This window comes from Anser cygnoides, chromosome 2 (genome assembly GCF_040182565.1).
Source record: "Anser cygnoides isolate HZ-2024a breed goose chromosome 2, Taihu_goose_T2T_genome, whole genome shotgun sequence".
Taxonomy (NCBI): domain Eukaryota; kingdom Metazoa; phylum Chordata; class Aves; order Anseriformes; family Anatidae; genus Anser; species Anser cygnoides.
Genome location: NC_089874.1, coordinates 44,209,826 through 44,230,589, shown reverse-complemented (window position 1 = coordinate 44,230,589; position 20,764 = coordinate 44,209,826). Strand labels below are relative to the sequence as shown.

The following is a 20,764-nucleotide window of genomic DNA, read 5'->3' as shown; positions in this document are numbered from 1 at the left end:
GGTCCTTCCCCTTCAGGCTGGAGCTCTGATTCCTTCCAGGTGTGTATCAGGACCCAGTCTCCTGCAATGAATGGGTATACTGGGAATTCCAAGGGCGGTGTTTCAGCCAACAGTCCGTGAATCCTAAGAGAAGTCAAAGAAGAAGACAGCCTGAATACACAGTTTCTGAGAAAAATATCCTTGGTTTCAGGAGTAGGTATTTCACTGCTCCTACCCAGGTATGGTCATCCAGACATCTCATATGGTGAGACTCCTCTATTCTTTCCTACAAGCAGTTCGAATTCTGAGAAGAGCTAAAGGTAAGCATTTTGTCCAGGGAAGTTTAGTTTCTAAAACCAGTTTTGACAGGTGTTTCGTTAATATCTGATTCATTTGTTCCACTTTCCCAGAGGAGGAAGGGTGCCATGCAGTACGAAACTCCCATTTTATTCCCAAAGTTCTCATTAATCCTTGTAAAATATATGAAGTAAAATGGCTTCTTTGATCTATTTGATTCAAAATAGATTCAGTAAATCATCTTTTTCAATCAGTATAGCTTCATATTTTAGTATTCTAGAGTCTGTCCACCATCTTCCTGCTTTTTGAGTAAGGGTAGTCTTCACTTGGTGAGGGCTAACAATAATCAATTGCCCCCCAGAGCTCAATTTCCTGCTCTCTTCTACCAGTAAGGCAGTTGCTGCTACTGCCTGAACACACTGGCCATCCCTGGGATACAAGATCTAATAATTTAGACATATATGCTACAGGCTTTCTGGTATCTCCCCATTCTTGGGTTAAAACCCTCAAAGCAGCACCCTCATTTACAGTTATAAAAAGATAAAATTATTTATTTAGGGCAGGAAGAGCTATGACTGGTGCTGTAATCAGATCCTGTTTTAGTTTTTCCACTATTTCTTTTTCTTCTTCTGTCCAATTCAATATATTGGGTTTCTCCTCCAATAATTTGAGATATAATACCTTTGTTTTCTGTACATATGCCTCTATCCATAATCTGCAATATCCAGTTAAACCTAAAAATTCTCTTAATTCTTTCTTTGTGCAAGGGAGAGGAAGTTGCACAATTCCTTGAATCCTTTCAGGGTTTATTCTCCATCTGCCCTCAGAGACTAAATATCTGACTTCTTTTTCCACATATTGTAATTTATTCTTAGATACCCTTAGCCCAAGTTTTCTCCTAAAATAAATAAATAAATAAATAAATAAATAAATCAGGAGTTCATTTGTGGCTTCTTTTACCTTTGTTTTTTCTACCACAGATATCAACAAATCACCTACATTTGTAACAACATCCACCCCTTCTGGTATCTGAAATGTTTCTAAAATCTTCTCCAATACTTGCCAGAACAAATTGGTGGGATTCAGTGAATCCCTGAGGCAAAACAGTCCATCTACATTGTGGTTTATGGACTATTTCTAGGTCTTCCCATTCCAAAGGTTTTCTTATAGTTGTTAATTCCACCCTTCTGTTTTCTGAAGTTTCCTTTGTATAACTGGCCATGCTTTCATCATGAAATTAACCTTTAAAAGCCGCTGTGCTACAGGGTCATCAGGATTAATTCCTGAATACCTTCGCATCCTGTCTCTAAGCCTTTCCAAGAAATCACTCGGAGTTTCATCTTTACTCTGCTGAACCTCAAAGGCTTTAATAAAATTCCGAGACTTAAGTACTGCTTCTCTAATTTCTCTAAATACCATTTCTCACAAGTCTGTCATATTAACCCTATGCTGAGCATTGTTGTTGTCCCAATTAGGGTCCACGTTTGGAAATTTTTGCTCTGCTGGAATCACCCCATCTCCTGGAGGATGATCCTTTTCCCATTCCTGCATTCCTGCTCTTCTAATCATTCTTCTTTCTTCGCCTGAGAATAGCAGATTCAGAATTGCCATCATTTCTCCCCAGGAATATAAATTGTGTCCCAGAAATTGATGTAATTGATGTAATTGATGAAATGGCTCTGCTAATCCAATGGGGTCCTCAATGAGGGACTTCATTTCCTTATTAAAATTTTGTACTTCTCCGCTATTAAGAGCAGCATTTACATACCCTATTTGTCCAGGTCCTTGTGGAACTTTCCAGAGAGGATACATAGCAGCTTCAGTAGCTTCAGTAGTGTTAATAGTGTTAGTATTAGGGAATGGAAAATTCTCAAGATCTTTTCTACATTGTTCTCATTCTTTTACAAGCCTGGGGTACCTCCTGCCTCTGGAGCTAACTTTGTTCACAGTTACTGCCTCTTCTTCCGGAGCAGCTACTACAGCAGCCACTGCTGCTGCTGCAGCTTGGGGGTTACAAGGAAGATAAATTCTCTAAGGGGTCCCATTCATTACTTCTCTCTTCTTCTTTCTCTTCTTCTTTATTCTGATCTTTGCTCAAAAACAAATGTGTTTCTTGTATCCAAAAAGCAGCATAATCTGATTCTTCTTCTGAAAGTGGAGATTTGTTATTAACATATAAATTTAAGGCCTGACATACCCAATATTCATCGGACCCATATTTTGGCCAAAATACTGCAGTTCCTTTGTTTGGTTCTTTTGTCCAGACTAAAACAATATTTTGTCATTTTCTTCCTATCTTTTCCCTTAGTTTTGTGGTTATTCTTCCAATTTCTTAGCATTCTTCCTACAGGACTGTCAGTAGGCACTACCTTAGGGGTATCTCCCTGTTCCCTGGAATCTTTATTGCCATTTCTCCTAGTCCCCTTTAGGGTGCTGCTACAGAAATTCTCCTCCTGCAGGGTACCACACACTAACTTTCTGGTTCTAAAAAATGGGGGTGTACTGCCGAGCACTTTACCATGCAAGGGGTACTGTACACCTATGGATTTACCAGATTCCCTGGTGTACTGCCAAGCACTTTACTGTGCAAGGGGTACTATACACCAGATTTCCCAAACTCTTCCCTTCTCTCTCTTATCTCACACTTTGTCTGTCTCTGGCCGTGCCCCTCATGGAGCTACAGAACCACAGATCAGGACTCCACACTCGCTTCGTACAAAAGTACGTCTCAATCACATGTCACACAAGAGTCTCACCCAATTCCCAAAGCAATACTTAATATTTCTTACCTTGGTCTGTGCACAGAGTTACTGGGTCAATTCTCAAACCCAGAGTGCCTCCTTTCCCCAGTACTTCATGGATCTTGCTTCTTTAACCAGTCTCGGGCCCTCTGTCAGCTCTCCCTAGAACCACTGCTGTCGATGCACAGGATCACTGAAATCAGCGGGGTGCACCTTCCTGCTGCTGCGGTGATGGGGTCCACGGTAGGCCACTGGATCCCAGATGAGCTCCCAAGTTGTGAGAAACACTCGTTGGCCAATAACGCAGGCTCAGGCAAGGATCTCAGTGAAGTAACCTTTTATTCGCGATTGCAGTGGTGGGCATCTGACAAGCAGGAGAGCGCTTATGGACTCAATTTTCACACCTTTTAAGTCCTGGTTCCCAACTCCCCTGGTTCCCCATTGGCCAAGTACTACAGGTTCACAACCTATCCACGCTTGTTACTAGTGTCATACAAACATTATCAACCTTTAATTCTTCCCTTTGTTTTTCTTATCTTTTGCAACCTCCTTACTGTTTTCAACAGCTTTTCAGCCTTTTGGTCACGTACACCCAGCCAGTGCTTTTCCGCTCCATATCAATCTAGTACTTGTTTCCCCCCATACATTGTGCAATCCCAGGAAGCAACATGCCTTGCATTTCCTATGCTTATGTTACCAATTCCGATGCAAAAAAAAAAAAAAACACAACATTTTTGTTCCCACATCGCACAGGAGAAGGGTTTTCCCCTCAGCACTCCAGCACAAAATTCAATTATTTACCTACTGCTCACGCTGCTGTTTCATTCTTTGCCTAAGAGTGCAACAAATAAGCGGGTTTTCCTGGAAGAATCCATCTTGAGTTTCAGTTTGGTTTTGCATTAATCACTTCAAAATATTTATTAGTTTGTGTGGATTATCTGCCTGGCTACCTGAGGTGCTGTTGGGGTGCTTATCGCCATAGCCATTAGGGCGGATGAGGCAGCATTGCGCCTGCGGCCTGCATTCCTTGTTGGATGGCTGCTTGGGCAGCAGCTTAACCCTGCTGGGAGCCCCTCCTGCTGCAAGGCCACTGTCCTCTGGTGTAAAGGACTCCAATTAACATTTGCTATCATTGCCATTATCCTTGTAATTAAAGTACAAGGTGTACAAGACAACAAGAGGTAAAAGACATGAGGTAAATGTGATTTGCAGTGTCTGGAGTAGTCATAAATATTAAAGACTCTTAAACGTCTTTAAAGACTTGGACATACTGTAGATCTTGAAGCATTTCAAGACCCCCAAGAGAGGTCTTTGCATGCCCAGCAGCTATGCACAGCTCTGACCTGTCCTAGGGACAGCAGACAGGCCTGGAGGAGCCACCTCCACCCACAGGTACCTGCAGGATGGGGGGCAAGGCTGCGAGCAGCCTGGCGGCCCTGTCTTGGTATCCCTGGGGACACATGGACAGTCCACTTTAGTTGCCACTCTGTGCACGTGACTTTCCATCGCTGGGCTCCCCGTCTGCTTCCTCTGTGTCGGGGCGGTTCCTCTAAGATGCTGCTTCTATAATTTTGTCATCTGTTAATATGGGAACAGTTTATTGTATTATTTCTCCGGATCTGTTTCTCCAAGACTTCCCTCCATCCACATCTATTCCTGCTAAAAATCAGCTTGTTTTCTTCTTGCAACAGTAAGTGTGGAACTTTGTAGATTCCGCATTATATGACTTTGACCTTGTTGTCAGCTGACAGTATTTGTCAAGAGAGACCAGGCTATCTAAAGCATACCACACCTGTTGCATGCCTGTTACACATTAGATAAAGATTTAAGGATGAAATCTGTCCTTAGGGAAGCTGACCGCAAAACTGGTTTGCTGGAAGCATGATTTCTTACTGGTCTTCTTGTCATAAGCATCCAGTTACTTTATTCTTCTTAACTCTCCTGTTCCACACATGGGAGAGGCATGGTTTGTAAGGAGAGGTGATACTTTATTTAACAAGGGGATACAGCTGGAAAGAAATAAGCACACATGTAGACACACCAGCTCTGAACACCTTTAGACTATCACTGCTTTTAAGGAGCCAAGCTGTGTAAACTGACAAATTTTTGAAAACGCTAGTTTGGAAATTTCAAGATCAGGGTGAATTTTTTATTTTGTAGTTAAAATTCTGAATATTCCAACTTCTGTTTTATGAGTTCTGTTAATCACAACTTCTGCAAATCCTCTTCAATTTACCCTGATCTTCAGACTTTGTTATGGACATGTGTACACATATACGAGAAAATCCTGCAGTCCATATACATAAGCATTTTATTCCAAGCCTCTGAATTTGTTGAATTTCTTTTGTGAGAAATAGCGGCTGGCCCATGCTGTCAGCCCGTACCAGTATTAGACAACAACTGCCAATAAAGTTGTAATAGCAAGCCCTCCTGATGTGCGTATATATTTACTAGCCTTATTAATTATTTATGCTGGTATATTCTGGCTTGGTAAGCAGCAGTAGAAACTACAAAAGCAAAAGCACTTTACTACTAGTGTAACTGTGCATTCTCTCTGACTATTATTAAAACAAGAAAGTTGCCAAAAATCCACCCTGCCAGAGTAAGAATGTCTAATGTGAACGTACATCTCTCTCAGGTTTGCTGCTGTGTTCGTCACCAGTGCCAAAACAGCAGCCTGCTAGTCCCAGGGCATGCTGCTCCGAGATAGATGGGCACCACGATGAATTCGCTGTTCCCTACTATACCTCTTCTTTGACAGTCCTGTCAAAGCTCATTCAGCTTGAAGCATGGCAGCACTGGTATCCAGCTTCTCATCTCTTCTACAACGTGATGTCTAGAGGACAGTCAAAGTAATTTGCTTTATCCATCATGCTATGAATTTACTGCGGGGCTTCTTTACCTGAGGGGTACTTGCAGCAATTTTTGGTATACTTCCAGCATTGTTTTCCCATGTTTGTGGCTTGTATTTCCAAAATCAAAATATTCATTCAATTTCTAAGGCACAGATATTTTTGCTGGCTTGATTTTTTTTTCCCCATTTATCAATATGGATGATTTTTTTAAAAGGAACTTGTCACAAAGAAAATAATTTTCCCCCTTTTATTAATAATCAGATCTTACTTGCTTATGTGCATGAAAGGTACTGAAGGAAGGGAAGAGACACATGCCCTTTGTTAACATTGCAGTTCAAGCACACAGTCATGCAATCAAAATTGTCATTGACATTTTTCCTTCAGAAATGAATACTATGATAACATCACTATATTCCTGTAAGGGTAGGGGAGAGAATTTCTTGAATGCATGTACATACAATTTGCATTCTGCCTGAGGTGTAGTAGATCTTGTCAAGTGAGCAGATAATAGAACCTGTGACTGGGCTCAGTAAGACAGGTACGCCATCTGCTGTGGAAGATACCGAATAAACTCAAATACCCTTTGAGAGAATAAAAAACGTGTGGAAAAAAAAAAAAAAAACACCACACTTTTTTTTTTTTTAAAATATTTACTTTTGCAGGAAAGAAATAGTCCCAATTCAGGCTTTTAGCTGAAAGTTCCGTTTGAAAAAAAAAAAACAAGCATGGAACAGAGATGGGCAGATTTTTCTAGGTTTCTTTTGCCTATTTCTAGGTTATGTCAAAACAAGCAAAAAGGACCCAACTGTAATTTGTAATGCATAAGTGGAATAAGGCAGTTTCAGAGGAATAAATCATGTCTGCTTAGGGCCAGAGTGTAGTCCCAACATCTCACTCCTCTCCCATGCAGTACCTTCCTTTAGTATATGAGGTTAACTAGGCCAGGGTTTCCTCTCTGATTTTGGCCTCACTAAGCAAGCAACTTTTAAAGACTTTAAGTTCTTGCATACTCAAAACCAGCAAGACAGCAGTCTCCTACCCAGCCTTGCAGCAGCAGATAACCTCTCTGCTGCTCACATACAGCAAAACCTATCTCATAGAGCAGAAAATCAGGATTTACAACATCCCCCACCACTGCTAGGCTAGGAAGAAGGGGAAAAGTATAGCCAGCTCCAAAGGGAACTGTAAAAGTTACAGTTCTTTATCCGGATACAACCATATAGAAATCTCGGCAGCACTTTGTTTTCCTAGTAAATTCCAAAATACAGATCATTTTATGTAATACATCTTCTGCTATTAATAGGGCTTCCCATCCCTTGCCCCTCTAACATTAAAAAGCGCTTAACCCCTAGGTGGCACTATTTAATAAAATAAGGCATGTTTAGGCACTATATTTTCCCCACAGATGGAGTTCTTATTTAAAATGTAAACTAGTGTAAATTTAAGTATGTTGAATGCAGCTATTAGTCTCAGTTTTGTAATCCTCTTTTTCTGAATCTACCTCTCAAAGCCAATAAAATATACTGCTATGAATCTCATTTAAATACAGTATTTGTGCCTTCAGAGTGCTATGGAATATATTTCCTGGAAAATTATGGTGCACTGCAAACTATTATAGTTTTTGTTCTTTCTGTGAGCAGTGAATAAAACAGCGTTGGCTGTGTTTAGCAATTCGCTTGGAGCAACAGTAGACTGATAGCTGTAAACAGCTGGTGCTGAGCTTCCCCACATCTCTCGTATATTCTCACAGGTTATTTTGGATCAGGTGGAGGCTGGCCCAGCACCACACATCTCCAGTGCACATTTTGAAACTCCCTGAGGTACAGCCATCTCACAAAACTTTACATCCTCAACCACGGGACTTGTAGGGAGCAGCATGCTCCCCTTCCGTCTGCCTCATGTAGGTAAGTTTCACATCAGCCTTCACTCCCCACATAAAAGTGGGAGTCCTCTAACTTTTCTCACTCCTGCAGTTTCTGAAAGACACTGTTTTAGTCCTTCCTGATCCTGCTTTTCACACTGATGCTGGAATTTGCATTGCTTGGTGGTGCAGGGGAAGAATGTTAGAATTCATCCTGCAGCCACAGCAGCAGTACCCCAAAAATACCCTGAGTAAACCCTTCTTACACTTTGTTTCCACAGACAAAAAGGAGAGGCAGAATACCTCTAAGGCAACACTTACCACTATGACATCTTTGCTCACAGTCAAATGTAGATGACGATACCAGGAGACAAGCCAAGGCTGATAGGACCTCAGCATCCTTGGTGTGTGGAAAGAGAAGCAGTGGATGCAGAGCTTCTAGGTGCAGGAGGTACCACTGGGAAAGAGAGAACAGCGGAGCTTAAGGCAGTTAGAGGAACAGTGCTACAATATCCCCAAGAAATTTCTGATTCTCCTTTTGAAAAGATGTTCCTTTTTTTTTTTTTTCCTCACGTTGAAGTACCTGATAAATAACTCCTTCATGGCATCTTTCAATGCCCCCTTGCCTCATTCGGCTCTGATTTTGCTTGTGTAGGCAATTCTTATGTATATTCTCTCCATTTGGCTTTTGTGATAGCTTCATTATCTTTTTCTGTTAATAGCTTTAAGTTTTGGGCTCACCCAAATTGCGTTATTTTGTCAGACTTTCTTTCCTAAGGTAAGAAATGAAACATGTTTTTTACACCATCTTTGTCACTTCCCCTCTCCATTGTCATCCAGAAAACAATTGTGCATCTAATTACAATTCTCTGAAAATCAACGTGGTCATGGAAGGAAAACTGTACGCATATCACTGTACTTTTTGGGTTATTTACTTTTCTGTAGAGAAGGCTACTCTAAAGCTTATGAAACTTTAATTTCCACTTAAATCCTAAACTGACAAGAAGAGCATTTATTTCAACAGAAGCACACTGAGGCCCAATCCTTAATTCACAGGGGGCAAATTTTCCAGTGTGACACTGCTAAGAGGAAAAGGATCAGGCCTCTAAATCATTTTATCACTACATCAGTGACTTTTAGCACTAGCAGGAACTGATTTATTCATCATAGTAAGATGTCTGCTTGACTACTGTCCAATGCACCAAGCACTACTTTATGCCCTTCCACATTGCAGAGTACTTTGACCCTGAGATGCAGAAATAGAAAGTGAATGTACGTGTGTTGAATCAGAGACCTTGAGCAAATGCTGGTTCTTTAGCCCAGTCTTAATTCTTCCCGTGCCAGCCTAAGCTCATACATACACTGCAGGAAGTCTAACACTCAATGTCCTTGCTATTGCAACAGTTAGGAAGCTGGTGTTTGTTGAGAAACTTTTATATCTCCAGACAGGAGCAATCTATAAATCAGAAAAGATAAGTAAATTCTTACTAATTATACATTTATGGTAGTTATTATTCTTAGCATTGCTCCAAGCATTCAGAAAGAGATGGTTTATTTCCTGAGACATTTCAAGCAATTTGTTTTTCTCCAAAGACACAAATTAAGTATTTTGCTGACAAATACTATTTATTTTTCTTTTTTTTAATTCTCAAGGGCATTTAAGTAAACTTGAAATATTTTTTCTTCCAAAACTTTTATGAGCTTAGGAATGTAAGCCTGAGTATATTTTATAAGTCACACAATTTGCTGAAAGATGTTAGACTATTCTGATGGAACTTTTTTTTGAAGAGAGAGAAGGTTTGCTTATCCATTTTTGCCTAAAATAGTAGGCCTCTGTACAACTCGCATCTAAATGCTTTCGTACTGCACATCTGCAGATCACATGAAGATACCCAATTTTTTTGTTGAGAAAACCAACAGGAAATACACTATTGGCAGCTACTACGGTTAAACTCTGTGTAAGACTGTAAGACTCAGGCAGCCTCCAGTTCAGGTTGAAACTTCCGTATGTAATGATACGCTATTAAATACAAAGGCTTTATCTTTTTTGGATTAAATTTTAACTTGCTGAGTAAATTAATCAACAATTAGTAATTAAAAACTGATTCAATTTAACTTGCAAATAAAATACTGTGTATGACCCTGGATGAATCCAGGACAAAAATCTCCATCCATATCATGATTTATTTACTTATAAAGATTAATGCAGTTTTGATTTTGTTTCAACAGTTCATGTTGGCCTTTCAAGTTCCAAATATATTTGACTGTAATAGAAATCTCTGAAAGGTGTTTTACCTTCTTTCTGTCTGTCCTTTTGCCTAATCCAAGTCAGTTATAAATGAATGCAGCCTTAAAGGATGGAGGTAAAAAACATAATGAAAATAGTCACATGGTCCAAAATGTTAAAAAGATGGAAATCTATTTAAGGAATTAAACATGTTTCAGGAGCTGTAGAATCTCTGCGGACTGACATATGGGAGTCATATGTCAGCATATGCCTGTGCTGCACGTACAGCCTATATCCCTTGCTAAATTCTATTTGTGTCCATAGTTGTAGCAAGAAGATCAAGTTTCAGTGCAGTTAGAAAAATGCACAGGCATGACAAAATGTTTAATTTTTAAATATCTGTAGAAGCAACCTTACACATAATTTATTCTTTCCTTACTCCTTTTTGTGGCCTCTGAGAACATCCTGACAGCTAAAATAAATTTACCCATCTCACCCCCTGTTGAATTCTCAGTGTCAGGAAAGATGGGACCAACACTAAGATTAACCAGAAAACGAACACTACAGAATTCCAGAAAAACTTTTGTTTTTACTCTTTCTGGCCTCTATGTGAGAACAAAGCTCAGTTGCAGAGAAGAAAGATTCAAAAGATGCAGTGCATGCTAACATGTACCCTGTGGGCAAGAAATATGGGATTAAGGGAGAGGACAATTTCAGTTCCAAATCTAATCATATAATAACCAAACAACAAAGTCACAGCATTTGTTTCTTATTTATAGACTAGAAAACCTATTTTAAACCTGAGAAATCTCCCTTTGGAAACATTTTTTGAAATTAGTACAATTTAAGTTTCAATCAAATAGAAAATAAGAAAAGCGATGGGAAATTTCCAACACCAGTCAGCCACAAACTAGCTGCAAGATACGATCTAACCTCAATTCCCATGCTGTTTCCAAAAGAAACATTCCTTCCTACATCTCAAAGTTGAGGATAGCTCTTGGTTACAGTTTTAGGGCCCATATTAGAGTCAAATTATATGTTTGACTATTCTGACAACTAGAAAAAATAGGTTATTATAAGCTGCAAATATCAAGAGTTAACAGTAATAATTGTGAATGATGTGTAATATTTGATGGGTCTTTATTATTTGTTACATTACTCCAGTGTAAATGGAAAGCAAGTGTTTTAGTTGAGGGTACTGCATGACTGTGAATTAGGTTTGAGTGAGAAGAGAGATAAAGCTGTAGAATTTCCAGTGTAATATAGTGTTGACTGATTACGAAAATAAAGTAAATGGTGTATTTATTTCCTTTCTATATGGAAACAATGAAGAATTTAGATTTCTAGTCAGAAGGTCAGGGAATGGATTCTCAACTCAGGCTAAATCCACATAATTTTGCTAACATCAAAGGAGTATCATTAGGTTGACACTGCTACACTCAAGATGAGAAATTCACTCACATTTCTGAGTCTCAAGCACAAGTACTGAAGCACTCATTTAACCATTCAATTTCATTAAATGGGACACAGAGTAATTACATGCCAACAGCTAGAAAAAGGAAAGCTGCTTTTAACATGCATAGATCCCGGGATTAGACAATCACCAGTATTTCAGCAGAATTTCTGTCTGAAGATTGTTGCACTGAAATGGAGGCTATTATCGTAACCAAACATGGTGCTGGGAGTTCAGGAGGAGAGGCTGTGTGACGTTAACTGTGGTTTCTGCTTCACTGCATTACCTCGCAGTGACATTAGCACATATTTTACATTCTGTGAGGGGAATGCTTCTCTTGTCCTCTCTACCACTTGGAGATGAGAGCTGACACTTGATAATATTACAGTGCTTGTGATCTCGTCAGAGTATAAGATGGTCTTCTTGGATGCAGAAAATTCAGCTGCCTGGAGTGGTTTTGCTTTGTCCAGCTGGTGTCCTACCATCTCCAGTATGATCTGAAATACAAAGCTGCTTCCAGACACCACTGCTTGTTATTCACTTGACTTTACTAGCCTTGTCAGAGTTAATTGGATTTGTGACATGGTCATATGTTTATTTCTTGATTCCGTTGTCCCTTGCCTTATGGGACACATATGCCAGGAGAAACTACAGTATATCTAGCAAATACTAAAAATATGAAGAGATACATGGACATGCTATCAATGTTTTTAGGATATAAAATCTAAGGAAATACGATTAAAACATCTTTTATTCTAATCTTTCCTAATATTTTCAATTAGCCTCTGATTTGTCAAGACAATTAAAGCACTCAGGAATCTTTTTATTTGAATACATTCATGAATCTCTTGACAGTCTAATATCACACTCGTTAGTTTAGTCAGGCATAAATGCCCAGCTAAGTATTATTGTAGATGAATACTATTTTGGGGAAGAAGGCAAATAAATCACAGAAATATAAGGTTACACTTCCAGTAAAATCTCTTAGTTTATTAAGTATTAGACAGACCTACACTATTTATTAAAGCCACTGCCTACAGCCATAATTATAGTATACTTTGTGTAAGAACGTTTATGTCTTGTATAGAAGATGACATAGTCTCAGGCTATAAAATAGCTCTTATGCAATTAACTTTCTAAATCTTTCCTACTATTACTAATAATTTTACTGTAAACTTTCTAAAACACAATGAAAAAACAAGTATTAATAACTTTGAAAAACATCAAGCGATTTAAATCAAAAGCCACAAAAGAAGAGGACTTCACTTACATCTGCTGCAAAAGATCATGAGTCTGGGAGCAGATACGCTAGAAAGGATTTACTCTGAAATGCAATCTATCTGATTACAGAGGCTTTGGTCAGATGAGAGGCCCATACATTGCCTTTGAGAATGGATACATACATACATACATACATATATATAAATACACATACAGGACTCACAACACACTACGGTGGAAGTCACGGTGGATATACCAAGTCATTACACCAGCCTTTTGTTTAGGCTTGGAACAAGAGCAAATCAATCACACTTTGGTCTTCAAAAAATGTATAGAAATTGTTGAACGTTCACTTGTATGTTGGCATGAGCTAAATTTCATGCATATGATATTGAGAGGAAGAAGAGAGAGAGATACATAAACAAAGCACTTAGGCCCATGCTTAACTTTAAATATCTAAATCCTCATGAAGTCAACAGCTATGCAGTTGGAGCTATGCCAGTTTGTAGCTGAAAACATGACAGTCATGATAAGGTTTTATACAGTCATGTTGTTATTAAGTTTGCAGGCAGAAAACAACTATGCAACTACTTTTAGTCTGTAAGTGTTGAGGTATATAGGTTTGTGAGAAACATATTAGCAAAATGTTGATATTGACTGGTACAAAAGAAATAAAATCAAGGGCAAACTACTTGTCATCATTTCAGCAAGAACCAGTGGATATGATTTATCTCTGCTTCATTCTCATTATTAGCACAGGTCCAATGCTTTCAATACACATCAAGCTGGGGTAGCACAGATTCAAATCGATTGAGTTTGGTTTCATTTTTGACGACTTATTGAAAGCATCTGCTAAATGCACAACAAGGTCAACCCTCTCCACTCCAGCATATCACATTAGCTATGAAACACAAGAACTAATAACTTAACTTTTAAACTGTAGTGCTTCCATCCTTCAAACTGTACTGATTTAGATAAGTCATTGCTCCAACCAAGGAAGGCAGGGTTTGATTTTTCAGTATTACATAAAGCGAAAAGATTATCCATCTAGATTCTGAACCCATTATTCTGCCTGATGAGGAACTTCAGGAATGGACCTAATAACTTTTGGGACAATATATGATGCAAATTAATACTAAGATGGAGCAGATCTGTCAGAATCTCATCTTTTTCAACATCATCACTTCTAATGGACAAATTAATTATAAGATGCATTATCTTATGCTCTAGTGTATTGCGTTAATTAAAAATTCTTTATTATATTTCCTTGAGGGTAATTATAAAAAATGTATCACCTCCAGACAACAGTCTATAAATATTTGCTGTATCATAGTTGCTTCATTACACTAATTTTGTGTCTCTCAATATTGTTACTTAACTTCAGTAAAATTTATTTATTTATTTATTTATTTATTTATTTATTTAATTTATAGGTGCATCTGGTAGTACTTACTTTTATACAAACACGAAAAGTTATGGTCCCCAAAATTTCACTAGCATTGCTCTGTGCTATTAAACTGTACTGTTCTCAGCACTGACAAGACAGGAGAAAATCTATTAAGGTCAGTTTTTATTTATCATTACAGTCCTTCCACAGCACATTATTAATATAAATGGTGTATCAACTACCATGAATCTCTGATTTAAAAAGTGCATGTTAGTCCATAAGATACTGCTGAGGAGAAACAGGAATGTCTGTTAGGATTAAAAAAAAAAAAAAAAAAAAGCAAGATCCAAGCAAAATCTAATGCTCTGTCAGAAGCCAAATTATGATATAAAAAGTAACATTCTTCTAGACATGCAATTGCATTTTGTGTCGTTTCTACATGTTCCATGAAAGTAAGACTGCTACAAAGCGGCACGTTGAATGCATACACCCCTCTTCTCAGATACAAGATCTTCCTTAGTGACAGCAATGGATATGTCCACTGATAAACCTCTTCCTCAGAAAACTACTAAAAGCTGGCACAAGACAATCCCCAGACCCAAAAGTTCCTTGGCCCAGCTCCCTGCCTGGAGGCTGTCTGCACGGCACGTCACCCCAGGATGCTGGGGACCCTTTGGGTGGCACCTGAGAGGAGGTCCACCCAGCCACCCGCTGTGGAGCCAGCAGCCCTGGAAGTGCTGCCATCCTTGACACAGAGGCAGCTGCAGGTTTGGGAAGGACGGGCAACCTGCCAAACGGATGGGTAGATGAGCTGGCAGGGAACCAGAGAGTTTCTGACACAAATCTGACAAGCTCGGGTTCCACAGGGTTCCTTATCTACATCATAAAAATTCTAGATTCTATTCATACCAAAGTACTAAATAGTTTATATTAGGAAGTGCATTTTATAAAAGTCCATTTTCTCCCCCCAAAATGCACAGCGTAAAATTTAACCTGACAGTTTTTCATCAACTTCAGACAAAAGTACACATTAAGCAACAAATGCCTAATTAGAACAATTGACATTGAAACAGGTGGAACCAAATAATCTACCCAGTTACTCAGTGTCAGCTGGTGCCTGCCTAGTGCAGTGCTGTGCATTGTAGGAATTCTGCAGCTACTGCTAAGAGACTAAAGAGATGAAATATCAAAATATCACAAGCAATGAATCTGCTTAAACATGGCACTTCTCCAGGCAGGCTAAGGCCATTGGCAAGCAATGACTACAAATACGAATGTAAAATGTTATCAGTCACCCAGTGTTTGTTGATTTCCCCTAGCTAGAATGTGTAGAAAGGAAAACTTGTTCCAATTCAGTTCAGCATGAAGTTGCTTCAGTACAAACTTTAATCAGTCTCCAGAAGTATTTTAGGTATATAGTAGCACATATTAATTTTAATGAGATTATATTACTTACTGTATCTGAGCTAGATCCTTCAGCTTGGATTGTGCAGTATTTGCTTGCTCACATTTTTACAAAAGCAGGTAAATCTACAGCCTTTCAGTTGATAAACAGTATAACAATTAAGTAACTAACTAGTACATAGCTTTTGGAGTAGCTATTCTCTAAACATTTCATATTCATCAGCCTTTCTGCATTAAAAAAATAAATAAAAATCTGGGGACTGAAAGTTGAATCAGCGTTGATGAATCCAGTTTTCCTATTGTACCTGTGTCAACGCTTTGTACTCTGACCGAGAGCTGTCAAGACATGACCTATGTATTGCTTTACAGCCAGGAGCTGTAATAAGTGATAAGCAATGCCGACAGAGTTGCACGCCGTGAATACCTACATGTCACTGTGTTTGGTTTTCAATATTCTTCCTTCACCATATCACAACAAACACAGGATTCTTGCCTCCACCTAAGTATTATTTAGCCTGAGAGCTAAATAATTTGGGAGCAAAGTAGCTTTGTGCAGTGTTATGCTCATTCATTTCTTATAATTACTAGAGCCAGTTTCAGCTGCTATGTACACTCTAACTTCAATTTATTTACAGGAACCTATGGAATCTTTTAAGGAAGACACTCAGGCATTCTGTCTTTTGCCAAGAAGGAAGGTACCAGCATGCACGATACTGGTTTACAACCCAGAATTTCTGTTGTACCACTACGAGACTTTAGAGAGAAAATATCTGGCAAATGAGGTGAACCATGCTGCGACAGCAAGCACTCTTAGGGCTTTACTGTTAGCACAGGGGAGCAAGTGTCCCGATTTAAGATTTCTGCTCATCCTCTGTCTTTGGTAGGAATGTTTGCACTTATGAAGAGTAATAGATTGGCAGTTTCTCAAGAGCAAGTTATATTTCTCACCACAGATAAGCATGTCTCATTTCGTTTTGGCAACAAAAGTTGTTTCTATTCATTTCTGAGCTAAAATCATGTAGTTCGAGTTCAGTGCTTTTTCCAAAGAGAAACCTCATCTTCTATGAAGAGCAGCCTTCTAGTTTTGTTAGCACATATATTTTATGTCATGCTAAGGAATAATTTGGCTTACATCCCTCTGCCATGTGACAGCGTTAGGCCAGGTTCCAAGGGAGAAAAAGTAACACCTGATGACCTAAAACCTAGGGCTCAAGGGAGCCCAGGGAACCAGAAGTGGCACAAACACTGCTTTCTTCTAACACTCCTGCAAAAAGCCTTGTCTCAAAGCTTCCATATTCATGTACTTCACAGTATAACTTTTCTGACTTATGAAGAAAGGGATGGCCGACTCTTCTTGCCAGACAATCAGCAGGAATTATAGAGCCAAGAGCCAGACAGTACACATTTCCATGTACTGCTTTGTCACGCGCTCACTGGAGCACCACGAGAAACTGCACATTCCTTTAAGTCTTCTGTTATAGTGAATTTTGTCTGTTTGGCTCCTTTCCTAACAATATCTAGCAGCATCCAGAACACATGCTCATACTGCGTTAGAATGTGATAATAATCCTACAAATGCGGAAAAGATCTACATTTTCTGAGGTCAATGCCAGGAGCTAGCAAAAGCCATACCATACACAAAGGACTGCGCTGCAGTAACTGGTCAGACCAACTTCTGTAAGCCCTGGCCTTTCCTACAGAGAAGGACACCTTTATTTCACACATCTGTATGAAGCTGAATTTCTGTTTCCACCTTATATGTCCTTGGTAACTGGCATTTTTCACGAGACAAACAAACATTGCTTCTCTACAGGCTGTAATGGAAAATGGCTGCTAGTTATAAGGAGGGTTTCAAGAGTACTTGGTCAACCTGAATCTTCCTAGCAGTTTTCAGCAGCTACAGACAGGACTTCATCTGTCAAAGCGGCAGCAAATACAACATAAAATGTAGAGTAGGTCCAATTTTTAGTGTGTCAGTAGAATCAGCCTGCAGTTATTTTTAACTGCCTTGAAAGCTTAGCAGGAAGATACAGTTAATCCTTTAAAGGATTTGCAGGTATTCATAGCTTAATAAGTAAGCATAGTGGATTAAGCCAATAGAAGATTGTAGCCAGTCTTCTAAAGACAACCTTTACATGCTCATATTCAATAAAACAAAATAAAATAAAAAGAACAGTTTTTAATATATACATACTCTTGCCTGACAATCACTCTTGATTGTCCATATGTGCCAGAATCTCCTACTGAGATTAAATAAAAATGTTAATTAGAGACATTAAACTCAACATGTGTGATAATTAAATCATCAAATACCAGTGAATTTCTGGTGTCTTATTTTCCCATTATCCTGTAAATCCTTTGAAAAACAGAACTATATCCTGAAAATGAATTTAAAAATGCATCTACTTATGCACTTAATAAAAAATAAAACTAAACAAGTAAAGATTTATTTTGGGAAGAAGGAAAAAAAAAGGAAGAAACTGATTTTAATAGGTCAGATTTTATATTGCTTTTATTCTTCACAGAGAAAAATTTACAGATTATAATGCATCGGGATTCACTGACAGTGACCAAGCTATGAGAAATCTGGGCTCTTCAGCATATTCATAAATGAAAACTAGACAAGTAATAACAAAAAGACAAATTCAGATGACACAAAATTATTAGCCTGAGGAAACCTAAAGCTGGCTATGAAAAGCTTCAGAGGATGGTTCAATACTGAATGGTGATAAAATGCTAGAGGCTATTTGGTATCAGTAAATGTAGTGCACATTAAGAGAGGAAGGGAAAATACACATATGTATATACATGTGGTATTAGTCAGCATCACCAGGAAAGAAATCTGGAAATATCTCAGTGCCTAAAGAGGCAAACAGATACTTAGAAATTACTAAAAATTGTCAGAGAACAAACACAAGAAGTCTTTGCCCTGTATACATTCAGGCCACAGACAAATTTTGAATAACATATGCAGTTTTGGTCCTTCAATTATCAAAAAGGTTGTGGTTGAATTAGAAAAAAAAGTAAGGGAAAATATGATAAAGATGTATTAAATCACTAATTTTATGGAAAAGGTGAACTGGGAACAATTATCCACTAGCTTTCACAATAAAAACATTGGAAGGCATGAACATTTTTCTAGTAATAATAAACTAACTGAACTCACTTCCACTAGATATCATGAAGGCCCAAACTGTACATGAATCAAAAAAAATCATGACTTCATGAATTCAGCAGTTCTGTTCAGTAGTCCAGGGTAACTATTAAACAAAAGAGACTCCTAGCCACTGAAGGCTAGAAGAACATGATAGAAAAAAAAAAACACACTGCAAGCACGACTGCCTCCTTACAAAACTTTACTTATTTTACGAAATAAATACCTACTTACTCAGATGGGATCCTAGGTTACATGGGCTTTTCATCTGGCTGAATTCAGCAGTTCTCAAGTCCTCGTGACTAGAATAAATGAAATAATGACTTACACCATTTGGCATATTTTTACAAGAAATTTGTCCAGGACCTCTCCAGTTCTCTCACTATTACTTAAAGAGAATCAAGAATGAACAAAATTGTCTCATGAACTGTACAACTGAAGAAGACTAGTGTCCAACATATTTTTAATGTTGTATAGTCTGATTACCAGAGAACCCTCTTCTTTCACCTTTCAGTTCTGTTAAATTAAATATATGTACAATGACTGAAATATATGTAAAATGAAGATTATTAAGATTATAATTAGGACCCTGCTATTCTCAGATTATTCAATAGTGGAATTCAGTTTTGACTCTGCCCCTTGAACATAACCAGGAAACACGAGAACATAGGGTCAGAAGGGAACTCCAGAATCACTGTGAATGATCCAGTCTTATGCTTGCAGTAATATCACTTAATCCCTTTCAGAAACTGACCAAATCCCCTTTAATAACTGCTCGATCAGATGGCCGTCCCAGAGCATTTCTGCCCTCATAGAAAAGTCTTCTAATTTCTAGACTCAGTGTATTCCTAGTCAGTCTTATGCTTATGACTTATGCTCTTATACCAATTCTGTTCCCTAGTTTAAACAGAGCTTTTATCTCTCTCTATTGGTATATCTTAAAAGAAAGAAATCATATCTGCTGTTACTCTTCATCTTGTCTGGGTAATGAAGTCAAACTTTTACAGCATATCTATCTTGCAGCATGGTACGTGATGTGAAAAGGTCCAAGCACATCAGGACACCCTGCTAGTCAATGCAGCACAGTGCAGATACTCTGTACTCACGCACCTCTGGTTCTAGGAGCTGTGTAGATGTGCTAGCACATTCCTTTCAAGCCATAAGCCCCGTCACCAAGACAGACAGCCTTTCTCAACATGTATTCAATGCCAAACTAGTGTCACTGCACAGATTCACATCTGGAAATATTTCAGTGGCAGTTAGCTCAGTTATTTCTGTATCACAGTTCACTGTGTGGTGCAACTATGCTCCTTATCTCATGTGGTACCCTTCTAATCCCATGGGTCACCACGCTGTCTTTCTCCTTACTGCCTCTGTACTGATTTGTCTTTCAGGAATGCGGAATTTCCACAGAACAGATTCTAACTTTCTCATATATATCAAGTTCTTAATGTTTCTATGACAATCTCTGACATACAAAAAAGACTGAAAAGATTGTGGTGTTATTTGCCTGGGTCTTCAATGAGTTTGAACTGACAGCTTTGCTGGAAATCTTAGCCCCATGAGTCACCGCAATGATTCTGAAGTTTAGTGACGACTCTACTGTGAGAATTACATCGCTTCTTACCATTCTGGAAGAAACACCTCCTTAATATAGTAATGGCAGACTGGTATCATCATCGCAGAGTTCCTAACAGATGCCTGAGATGAGAAGAAATGCAATTAAAGCAGCAGGAAATGAAGATTGACTGAACACCTGTCAGTGGTTCTGCTTTTTTTTTTAATTATTTTTTTTACTTACAAATAAAAACACAGTCTATCTTAATTCCTCACATGTTCCAATTTTCCCCTACGTAGTCCATTTTGCCAAGCTAGCCTGGACTAGGCTAGTTCCTTCTCTGGCTCTATTCCACACTGCAGATTTGCTACTGCGAGTCACTCTTACTAACAGATACTGCACAGACAGCAAGGCTTCAGGAAGCCTGCCGCTTACATGAATGAACTCTTCACTTTCACATAGCTAGTGCTTCCTTCACATTGAGGGAGGGCAGTGGTCTAGGAGTGGGAACGAGAGCAATTGCTTGGACAGCAGGCTCTATTTTGACACAATCATGAAGGGGAGACCAGCATGACTATCTGCATAAATGTTAAAAATAAGAATTAAAAAAAGAAAAATCTGAGGGCA

General features: G+C 38.6%; 1 long non-coding RNA gene across 1 annotated transcript; it reads right to left on the bottom strand.

Moving 5' to 3' along the window:
• Positions 1 to 6,523: 6,523 nt before the first annotated feature.
• On the bottom strand, positions 6,524 to 20,307 carry LOC125184544 (uncharacterized). The gene is made up of 3 exons (XR_010829242.1): positions 20,207 to 20,307; positions 18,814 to 18,881; positions 6,524 to 8,190 (listed from the first exon to the last, which is right to left on the bottom strand). It is a non-coding gene; the product is annotated as an uncharacterized lncRNA (long non-coding RNA).
• Between the last annotated feature and the right edge of the window lie 457 nt (positions 20,308 to 20,764).